Source organism: Notothenia rossii (genome assembly GCF_949606895.1).
Source record: "Notothenia rossii genome assembly, chromosome: 6".
NCBI classification, from domain to species: domain Eukaryota; kingdom Metazoa; phylum Chordata; class Actinopteri; order Perciformes; family Nototheniidae; genus Notothenia; species Notothenia rossii.
Window position 1 is genome coordinate 55,420,358 of NC_136909.1, and position 12,255 is coordinate 55,432,612.

Consider the following 12,255-nt stretch of genomic DNA (forward strand, 5'->3'; position numbering starts at 1 on the left):
TAATTAAAATAGCTACATGTGATATTCTAACCTAAAGTGTGTGTTTTGTTCATAGCCGTGGGAACATGTTTCAAATGGGGGGTGCTGTGGGGATGACACCAGGGCTGGTTCTGACCAATGTGCTGCCCTATAGGCAAAACCTCTACAAAAGACCAATACACTACCAAAAGAGAAACATATTGACATGGTGGACAGCTTATATATAAAAAGGCTTCACATTTATTTAGTATTATAACATGTTTTAATTGGGGGGTGGACTTCACATCCTCTAGGGGGTTCCGGGGGTGCCCCCCCGGGAAGATTTTTTAAACATTTTAAAGTAAAATGCTTCAATCTGGTGCACTTTGAGCGCCCAATTACTAGAGACTGATCTAGAGGGTACAACTGTAAAACACACATGAAAAAGATCGGTTTGCATTTTATTAATCAAATAAGTATGTGAACATTTCCAATAACCTACCATAGCCAATAACAAATAAATGTAACTTATTTTATTTGTGTTGTTCATTCATATCTTATTTTACCAGTTAGCATTTATTTATTTATGCATATTTTTAAATCTCTCCAGTTTTAAACAATATTTTTGGTTTACTGTCCTATAGTATACATTGGAATGATTTCAAGCCTGTTTTTATTTATCCTAATAATTATAAAGCTGTACCTTGGAAATATTTGTTTACATAAATTGTGATCAAAACGTTTGAGACTCATTGAGATAACTTTACCTCACTGAGCCTTTTAGTCTGACAGGACAGATCTCTCCCTCCACATTATTGTAGAAACAACTTCTTAGCGCAGCAGAAGCTAAAAACAATCCCCGCCGGTACCGGTGCACCCCCTCTCTCTATCTCTCTCACTTTGGCTGTGAGCTGCGGGCGCCTGATAAGCCAACATCCCCCACTTTCATCACTACAGCGCCCATCGTACAGGGCAAATGGAAAATGTAACTGCGGTTAAAAGGGTGTTATCTTTACTTAATTATGAATGTTGTTACATCAAGGCTGAAAATTCGTTTTTTTGTATTATATTTGTATTATATCTTGTGGAAGTGCAGATCCCCTGTCCTCCACCAGGGGGTGCTGCAGCGCCCTCAGCACCCCTACTTCCCACGGCCCTGGTTTTGTTCCGCTCACCACTGCATGTGATCATGCAGAGCTGCGTGTCGTCTCGTCAGCAGCAGCTGATCTCTCTCTCTCCCGTCAGATTAGACTTCACTCGCGTGTATGTCCATATTGATCAGATCCAGCTAGTTCTAGCTCAGGGGTCACCAACCTTTTTGTCACCGAGGGCTACTTCAAGGGTACTGAGTAATACGAAGGGCTACTTGTTTGATACAAACTACCTGAATAACATAATTGCACGGTTCACCTTTAATGATAATATTATTATTAATAATAATCAGAATACATATTAATTTATTGTATGTGAAGGACTGTCTGATCACATGTTAATATTAATTATTCCTCACAATCATTAACAATGATTTACCATTGCTATAGCAACCCCATTGTTTTGTTATGAAAATGTATCTATATTTATACACATTCTCGCGAGATCTATCAGGGGTCGTTGTAATGCTGCGTGCACACCGGACGTGACTTCGCTCGAGTTTCACCGCTGCTGCCAGCTGTGTTTACTCGCATCATTCAAACAAGACGCGCTGGCTCGGGAGCTACAACTACAACAAAATGAACATATTTTACAATGATTAAATTGTAATACACGTTTCTAAATGATGCCGAAGTAACAACATACTGCAGTGTGAGAAAAAGTTTTTAGAGAGTACTTGTCCATGGACAAGTGAGTTTGGCAATTTACTTGTCCGAATACATTTTTCACTTGTCCAGAATGGACAAAAATTGGGGCCACTGGAATCTTCTTCTTCGCCATCGTATTTTACATTTTCACACATAGGGTTGGGTATCGTTTGGATTCGAACGATTCCGGTTCTGCTTTTCGATTCTGGTTATTTTCGGTTCTTTGAGAGGGTAAAAATAAGTCCCATGATAAAGTGGGAGAAAAATATATTTATGAAAACATTAAGTCAAATCTGTATTCCTATTTACAAATCACTTCATACTGTTTAATTTCTTATGGTTATTGAATACAATTATATAAAAATAATCTCTTCATTATTTAGTTAGTTCTAAGTGGTGCAGTTTGAGAATGTACAATTGGCCCAGTCTCCTCTGATGTTACACTGCAACCTGCCTGATACCTGCCTATGTAGAAAAGCGCTAGGCCTTAAATATAATGACAATAGGCTAATAATAATAATAGCTTATAATAATAAGTAATAATTAATTATTAGGCTACTTATTAGTAGCCTAATAATAAGGCCAAGCGCTTTTCTACAACTCAAAGACGCTTGCACGCTTACACATGTCCTTACGCATGTGTATTACATGCTGCAGCTGCCCAGCTGCTCACTGTTTGTAAAAGTAAATAAATAGTATTTTCATTTCAATAATGTACTTTCTATACCCTGCTTCATAAACAATACTGACATCCCTGTGCTCCTCCGAGTCTGGGGGTCCGGGGATGTGAGGACAGCGCGAGGACACAGGGAGGCTGCTTCACTTCATAAAGGAAATGGCGGTCAATATTAACAACATAGGAGCTAAAACGCTTAATAACCTTCATTACGTATTAGAGAAAGAACATAAGAAAGTTTGAAAAAGATGAGGCTGTTAAACGGGCAGCGGATCCGCTGTGTGTAGAAAGAGAGAGAGACGCTGAGCTGCACCATGCAGCGAACAGCTGATCCGGAGAATAGAGAGAGAGAGAGCTGTGGTCCCCGGGGCTCGGCCTAGCCTCCTGTCCCCACAACTCTTATTAATCCCGGTACCGGACAATTGTTATTTGTTCCTACTCGGAACAGAGTTTTGCTTCCCAACCCTGCCACTGTGCTACACTTCCAGCGCTGCCCCGCCCCGCCCTAACTGTACAGAAAGCGGCGAGATGCATTCCCTTAGGAATCGACAAGCAGAACCGAAACTAACATTTCTAAACAAACAATGGCGGACACTGACAATTTGCGAATGAGTTCTGCCTTCTGTAAACTGAATTTATCAATAAATCAGGGCGAAAAACGTCACTTGTCCACCGGACAAGTCAATTGAAATATCTACTTGTCCGATATTGTAAATAACACGTCCCGGACGGTGGGACGTGTACTTTTTCGCACACTGACTGGTACCGGTTAGTAAAAACCATGAATTAATGCTTGACAAGTCTGCAGACAAGACGGCAGGCGAAAAAACTTTTTAAATGCTTGTTTTCTGAATGGAGATTGGGTCGATCAGGCTAAGCTAACGTTGTATACAGTATGCTCATTCCACACTCATAACAACGGCCTACAGACATAAATAAACCAGCGACTGTATTCGCCATGACACAGAAAGTCTGTGGTTTGTACTTGTTTAACTTTTGTCCAGTTTCTGAAAAGATATGAGGAGCTGTGATCTCTGTTTTGCTAACTGCTGATGTTTTCTGGTTGAACGTCAGTGGCAGGCTGAGATCCTCACCACTGCTGTGTGTGTGTGTGTGTGTGTGTGTGTGTGTGTGTGTGTGTGTGTGTGTGTGTGTGTGTGTGTGTGTGTGTGTGTGTGTGTGTGTGTGTGTGTGTGTGTGTGTGTGTGTGTGTGTGTGTGTGTGTGTGTGTGTGTGTGTGTGTGTGATGAGGCCCATGATCGTAGCTGCTCATGCTAGCTTGTCTCAGCTAAAGGTGGAACGGAGATTTGGTGCGTGGAGTTCAACTCTGAACCTATCTGGCGTCAGAGTTCAATTTCACGCACCAAATCTCCATTTCACTTACATATGTACATACAAAATGTGTGCTTTTAAAATGTTATATTCAATATTGTCATTTTAAAAATAAAAATGTATTCAATAAAATTTTTAGACGGAGCTCCACGGTGACTTCTGCTATTTTTAGAACATGCATGCGGGCGACCAATTTCCCCCCCGCGGGCACCGCGTTGGTTACCCCTGTTCTAGCTAATGATATGACTACCTGCTTATTAAAAGACACCTAAACAATAAGTGTCGTTATGCAACTGGGTGAGGCCACAAAGTATAACGCAGCATTATGCATTTGTGTACATGCCCACCGGAACCCTGAGGCATTACCAACAGATCAACGCACAATCAACCCATACAGGACATTTCTTTCTCCACATTAAGTGTTAGACATTAGAATTGACTATTCTTGTCTGTCACATACTCTTCTTGTCTGTCACATAAGTGGCGCAACTGAAGCGGTATTGCGCTAAAGGGAAATTATTTTGACCGGAGAGATTTATATTTGCGGCTAACGGGAACTCTGACGTCGCCATTTTGTGTGCTTCGCGGATGCGCTCGGCTCCTCTCGACTGCTGCTCGGTCAGCTTCCGGATGAGGAGGCATTCGTTCGACCAACTTACAGTAGATAACATTACAAACATTTTTAACAGGAGCCATAATAGTGTAAATAATGTTTGTTTTGGCTATGTTATAACTGAATGTAATGTTTTCTACTTTTTTACATCTGGGAAGGCATTTTCCTCCATCAGATGGAAAGTGTCTTGACTCTTGACCAACAACTTAAGTATTTCTTATAGCTATGCAGGGCATGCAAGCGAACAAACACAAACAAGAACAAACAAACAAGTGAAATTAAGAATAAAATATAAATTGTACAATATAGTATTGTGGTGGTTAATCTTATAATCCGGTCTAGAGAATGCACCAGACAGCATAAGACCTGCAACAATCTAAATGTTCTAGGGGGATGCCCCCCAAACCCTTTGTGAGTCATTTCGTCAGCGCGCATTTTTCAGGGCAGTCTCTATTGGGCTCAGGGCCATCTGTAAATTAGCTTAGATGGCCCACAGGCTCCTTAATGTCATGCACTGTTGTTGTTTATACCTTTTTTTAAACCTTTTCTTTTAAATATTAAGCTTTTTCTGCATTTTTGTAGCTAAAAGCAGCTACCATTCAGCTAATAACATATTCAGCTTTTTCCGCATTTTCAGCTAAATTCAGCCATAAATGTTCACAGTTTACAGCATTCGCACGCATTTTCTGCAGGAAATGCATTTTCTAGTTTAATTCTTGATTTAAAATACATTTATTTTTGAAGGCAGTAAGTGGGCACCTGATTCATTGAACAAAAATACAGTCTATGCTTTTGATTAATGTATGCAGCTCAAACAGCATTTGTAAACGTTACTGCACTACATTTTGTATATAAAATATATTGGTTTCTTATTTTCTAACGTTACATTGTTACCTACACATAAGTAGAAAACATCTCATTGTTATTTATTATCTCTTGTTTTTATTTGCATTGCATTTGATATTGAGGTAATCCAAAATTAACAGAAATTCATCAGGATACATTCCCTTTATATTTGGATATTCAGATTTGGTTATTGATTACATGTTTAGACATTAACTAGTTATTGTAAAGGATTACGTTTTTAAAGCAACCCTCCCACCCCTGCTTGTAAACCTCACTGTTTCAGCAGAATGCTTGGACTGGCCTTCATGCAGAAGTCATGGGAGGGTTATGTGTTTCTGACAGCCGTCTGCAGGCGGGGGGGGGGGGGGGGCTGCAGGCTGCTCTTACAGCCATCTTTCCGGAGAGCTCTGATGGAGCAGCAGCTCCTGTTGCTTGGCTGAACATCCCTCTGCTCCCCACAGGTCTGAGAGGGTGTGTGAGACACAGGAGTGGGGGGTTGAGCAAATCCTTTACCCTGTCACTGCGCTGCTTGGTAATTTAATCTAATACCACATGTCAGATCGATTTGTGTATGGTTATAGGGTACAAGTCGCTGCGAGGCAAGTGCGCAGCAATTCCCTGCCACATCCAATTAGCAGCCAGGGTGGTGATGTTGGGGGGAGGGCGGGGGGGTGTGCATGGCCGGTAGCTGCCCAGGTGTTTACGTGGGTACTTATTAAGCTGGTTAACAGTGATGCTGATGTTCTGCGTGCGTGTTCTCAAACACAGTATCACAGACGTGTGTTAGATCACAGCATGAAGTCCTCACCCAAACATTTCAGATCTCCCCTTTGGAACTATCCTATTCACGGCAGGGACAAAAACACATCATCTTTCCATGCAATATGACTTTATAAGAGCAGTGCCTGAGCCAGTATCATCTTGGATCTTTGTCCATGCATCAGTCATTTCTTCAAAGTGACTCAAAAGGTCAGATTGAAAATGTCATAGTGAATGATATGTCAATATTAAACAGAGCTTTTAAATCAAAACTAATGCATTACCAATAAATACTAAATGTTGTCAAATACAACAATTTAACGCAACTGTTAAATGAAGCTTACCCAATTGCAATATTCTATCCAAATATAGATAACGATAGTATTGTTGGTTTACCAGTTACAGATAACAGTTCATTTTTCACAGATGCTCTTTTCTCCATTTTTGATTTCACAACTATTGACCACCTCCACCCACCCTACCCTGCTCTGGTGTATTCACAATTATCCATAGAATTTCAATACAGAAAACACAAACCCTGAACACAACATGGAATAATGTGATCAGTGACTAACTCACAACCTTATTCTGTAGGAAAAAAGATGGATGTACGCTGTAGCAGTGAGTTGCCGATGTTGAGTCAAATGAACGTGAAGTTTAGTTTAACACTTGTGTTTGTTGTGTGGCTCAATCTGAATTTTCAAGTTGCCTTTTTATCATAGGAAGCAGCTCTCAAACGCATTATGAACAAAGGAGTTGTTATGGAGACAGAGGCAAACAAAAAGGTGCTTTGCCTAATTTGCACTTGTATGGACAGCAGCAGTGGCTCTGTTGCCCACACGCTCCTTTCTGTAGCTGGCATTGTCCCGATATAAAAAAATATCAATCTGTCACTACAATTACATCGCCTTAGTTTAATGAATGACAACTAAATTCTAAACCACTACCCCTGGTTCAGAAAGAAGCAACATACCAATTCTCCCGTTATCAAGTTGGCATTTCAGTGTTTCCTCGCCTTTGAACAACAGCGCTTGTCTGTCATGCAAACACTCTTCCTATCTCCCTCTTCAGGGAGCGGCTTTCACCTAGAGAGTGCCATTCTGCTTCTGGGAACATACAACTGAACACCTGATCACTTAACATTTACTTATCATTCATTTCATCGATTAACTTTCATCAATCATAAATATTGGGTTGTACATTTGATTGCCTTAAGGTCTTATGATGTCCTCCACAGTAGGACATTTCACACTTTCATCGAATTCAATTTGTTACATCGTTGGTGTTCCCAGTCAAAAAAGACCGGCATAGGAATGGGTAACCTTAGATTATGTCCATCAGATAGTACACACACACACACAAATCAACACAATGTTAATCTTGGACTATATTTTCATTGTCAATTCTTTGTATATTCACTGCAGTTATTCATGTGAACCAGTTTTCTGAGACATTGTTTATTGCTTAAAAGGGTGTTTAATAAAATGAGGGGATGATTAATGTTTTTTTTGTTCATGAGAGCCGTTAAAACAGACTAAGAAATGAACACCAAAGAAAGGGGGGAGGAACGAACACGACAGGGGGGTTACGACCCTTTAACAAAACTATAAGCTATTTAAAACACACACAACCTTGTCCCTTCGAGTAGGGGAGGAAGCACACGACAAAAATAAATGCTTTTATTCCATTTGTCTCTGCTGCAGCACAATACATCTTACATAATATAATTGTTGTTAAGGAGAAGTACAAAGAGCACATAAACTCAGTGGTAACCATCACTCTAAATAACAGTGACATAGCAGAAGAAAAACAGACAAGCCTACGTCACGTCAGCTGTCCGATCCTAGCTGATGAAAAGAAAGGCCATTCAGACTGAGTTCCTCCATCAATTACTCCAGGATTACACAGAGCTGTTAAATCAACATCAACTTTCTGTTTGCATTACACCGCAGGATCTTTTCCAACGCACTCAATCAAAATGTCAAACATCAGTCATGGTACATGTGATACGCAAATATTTGGCAGCGCTTCATTTTGACTTTTTCATTTGATACCAAGTTTCCAGGAAAGATATAGGTAGGTCAAATAAAGGCAGTGGTTCCAATCTACAGGATAACAATAAATCACCAGCATGACCTAGTCTGATCGAGAAATGCCGATTGCAAATGTTTCTGAACAGGCAAACATTTGAGATTTGACCACAGGCAAACAGAGTTCAACATATTATTGAAAATGACATTTCCAATAATAAATAAATAACTGTTATTATTTACTTGGCATTATATGGAGCATTTCTCTAGGGAAGTTCCTATTTTCTATAATATTTGTTAAGTGTATGTAGTTATTTTCAGGAAACCATTATGATAATGTTAATAATTTGAAATGACATAATCTTAAAATAAAGCAAAACCAAATGTTTCTAAATAAAGAAAATATTCTGTATTTTCAAATCTAAATATCTTTAAGTAAAGTTAAAAAGAAAACGAGTAAAATGCTATAATAATCCAGCGAGACAAAGGATATTTTGTTTACTACATCTTTCATTCAGACGCTTCAGAATACAAATAACTCCACTGAGAAAGAATATTTGTAAACAGCAAATTCACACTTTGTCTAATACTGTATTTAAATGCGTAAACATCTCTAGTGCAAGTAACTGCTGGTTAAAAACGTCAGTGCTCAAGTATCCTGGGATCTGAATCTGGCTGACCAAACAGTGTGCCGTTGGGACACTGCAGTGAGTAACAGGTCGTTTATCTCCTAGATCATGCCTATAGGATCAGAGAAATACATTCCAATGAAAATAGCAAGAAATCTGTAATATGGCTGTAGCTCCGTCTGTCATGCACCTAACAGCTGGTCTATTGAGTTTCCTCTGAGATGAATTGATTCATGGAAGAAGCGATTAGAAACAAACAGCTTGTGGGACCAACCTCTCATGTCTTTAATCTGCTGTTTGCTGCGCGGCCAGCCGTTGTCAGACAGAATTAGAACAGGCCATTTAATTGGCACGGCAAGGCGGAAACGAATCAAGAAATTGTGTCACCGGCCACAACTTAATGTGTGCGTTAGAAAATTACAAAGGTGATAGGCTCCCTAAGGTACTATTTGATGATATGCTGGATGTGCATGTTGACACGACAAACAGTGCTGCTAGCCTTGTTTTCTGGAAGGAGAGACAGAGCATAATGACACCGTCTACTTTCCTCATTTAAAGTCCTTAACACAGCATCAGACTGCGACAAGTTGAAAGAGTTCCATTTGGGAAAATATTTTAACATTCAAACTTAAAAAATCAGACTGATGAAATATATTGTGACAGCAGGAGTGCAGCTATTACTTAGAGCTCCGACGTCGCGTTTATGTCCGCGGCGCCATCTTTTATACGGGCGTCATGTTCTCGCCAGAATCGATTTATCTAATATACAACAACAGACCCACAGTATTGCCCTCATACTATATCTTTCTAGAAAAAACCTTGCATATCTTAAATGATATCCAAGAAAATGTACCACATGGTAATGTTATGCCAATATAAAATAAATATACCATGATGGATGTGTTACTACATTAAGTCCAGAATGGTTGGGCCTATCTGCTGCTCGAAACACTCATTGTTGTAGTGTGTGTGTGATAGAGTGTGTGAGTGTGTGTTTACATGCGTGCGTGTGTCACCTCATCAACCAACTGTCTTTCATCGGGTGTCCGGGACAGATTAAAGACACAAAGACACCCTAAGTGGAACATCAAACAAACCAGTGCGTGTGTGTCTGCATAAAAATGGCCCTCTCTAAGGCCGTGTGTGTGTGTGTGTGTGTGTGTGTGTGTGTGTGTGTGTGTGTGTGTGTGTGTGTGTGTGTGTGTGTGTGTGTGTGTGTGTGTACTACAGTGTGAGACGAAAAGAGAAAAAAAACAGAAAGAGAATCCTCAGATGGGACGGCTCCCATTTCATGAGTTTCATTATAAAAAGCTCTGAATGCTCAGCGAGACAGATTTGCAAGAACCCTTTATAATTACTATTACCACTTAATTAAATATACCAGATGTATGTCAATAATGAATACATTCAATTTGATTAATGTCAAAAGTGATAATACTAAAAACACTATTGGGAAAATTGAATAATAAAACTTTTGCTAATTAATTATTCAAGCTACAAAAAAACAAATCTGAAATTGTTGACTTTTAGATTACAAGCAGATCCATCATATGAGATTTTATAGAACGGAAGACACATATCTGGCTTTTTGTCTGCTCTAACCCTTGAAAGTGCTCTGAGTCCCTGGACAGATAAAGATGTCTGAAGATGAGAAGATGTTCATATTTCTCTACGACTTCCCAATCACTGGTGCTACAGTCTGACACACACACACCATGTATACATCACTTCAGGGGACATTACATTGACTTACATGCATGTCCTGGAGACTTATCCTAACCTTAACCATAACATGCCTAACCCTTACCCTAATCAAGTCTTCACCCTAAAATTAATGATTCCCCTCATGGGGACCTCCAATTTGTCCCCATAAGGGAAGCCAGTCCCCACACGTGACTGTGTAAACCGATTTAGGTCCCCACAAGTATAGTAAACACACACACACACACACACACACACACACACACACACACACACACACACACACGACAGGGCAGATGTGCAAACACGCCTGACAGAGTCTCCCCCCCCTCCCCGACCTCAACACACCATAAATGAGTAATAAATAAAAACCAGACCCAATCTCCCACCGTGTAATGGAACAAGGCTTCATTTACCCAGTTCACAGGTGCTGTGTGTGCACATGCAAGTGGCTGAAGGAAAGATCGACCAATAGATGGCAGCGGACATTCTTTAGAACAACAAACATGACTTAAGAGAATCCTTCCAGAGAAATAAGCATGGTGTCACCTAACAGCGGTGTGGTGTACAATTCTTAGATTTTAATCCTCTTAGAAATAGAGCATGTTCAAATTTCAAAATAGAATTTGATACCTCTATTCTACATACAATCACTGGCTCAGATGATGGAAAACAATAACATCAATTAGAATAACTTTGTAAGCAGTACTGATTTTGAACAGCTTCAGTTTTTTTGGAACTTCTGCATGGACATTTCTTCTTACTTACACTGGCTGCCAAAATGTAGGTCATTACAATTTAATTGCAATAAGTTAATATTGTCCCAGCATTTTTTATTAAGTTTACGTTTTTTTAAATGTTTAAGTGTAACAAATGGATAGAAAAGGATGCCAGATGTTGTCTTAGGGGCAGCTGAGGACACGACATACATTTAAATGAGGGGAATGAGCACAATGCTGACTGTGCATTTAACTATTCAAATAAAGAATGACATTTAATTTGACAATTGAAACACTGTGCAAACAGAAGGCCAGTGATTTGAAAGGCTCATTAAAAACCAGCCTGTGTTTCTCAGGCCTATTCTAACTGGTTATGTGACTTCTATTATGTGACTGTGTGTACAATGAAACTAAACAGTGATTATAGGCTGGGATGTAGAAGGACAAGCACTGATAAACCTGCTGAACACTCTCCAAGGACCCGGATCCTGATGACTCCCGTTGGGAAGACAGACGCATGGTCCAGTGAAAAGCAGGAGCAAGTGGCTCACACTGGTTTAAATGAGAAAATATTTAAATGGCATGAAAAGCATTAACATACACAAGACATGCAGCTATTTTCACAAGAGAAGACAGGAACTCATATCTGGCAATCTTCAGGGAGAAAGGGAGTGGAGAGAAGGATGAGGAATTGACCTTTTCCAGGATGGTATAGCCTTTAATCCGTAGTACAGAGTCCTGCTGGGGACATGCACACTGGAGAAGTCTGATAAATCAGGCTCAAATGCCAACGTGAATCTGCATTTTTATGTGTGTATTAACAAAAAATGGACCAAGTGCTCTGAAGTGTGTCCACTTGGAAAGGGCTGTTCTGGTGGCTGTATTGGTTGAGTGTTTGGGGGGGAACAATTTACATATTGATTACTTATTGGATTACTGGCTGCACCTTAAGGGCTACTGACATCGTACGGTAAGCGTGTGTTGTCATTTCCGGTTTTCCCTTATTTCTGTGTTGCCGGTAGCATACTTTAGCCGATATAGCTTGACGAAGTTGATGTGGTTATATTCTTGATCTAAGTGGATAACCACCCATTCTACATGTTATCCATCACTTGTTCTGCTCAATTACAGTATGGCTCTCTTCTTGCCTTGTGACGTGCAGCTTAAAGCTGAAGCCCACGGTTCACCACCAA

The 12,255-nt window shown here is 40.0% G+C and overlaps 1 protein-coding gene and 1 long non-coding RNA gene across 2 annotated transcripts in view; both read right to left on the reverse strand.

The window, feature by feature from the left end:
* Window positions 1–12,255, reverse strand: part of pdzd8 (PDZ domain containing 8) — a 68,094-nt gene that overhangs the window by 17,955 nt on the left and 37,884 nt on the right. The window lies entirely within an intron of this gene.
* On the reverse strand, window positions 1,786–4,840 carry LOC307045104. Its single transcript, XR_013809780.1, has 2 exons — window positions 2,367–4,840; window positions 1,786–2,237 (listed from the first exon to the last, which is right to left on the reverse strand). It is a non-coding gene; the product is annotated as an uncharacterized lncRNA (long non-coding RNA).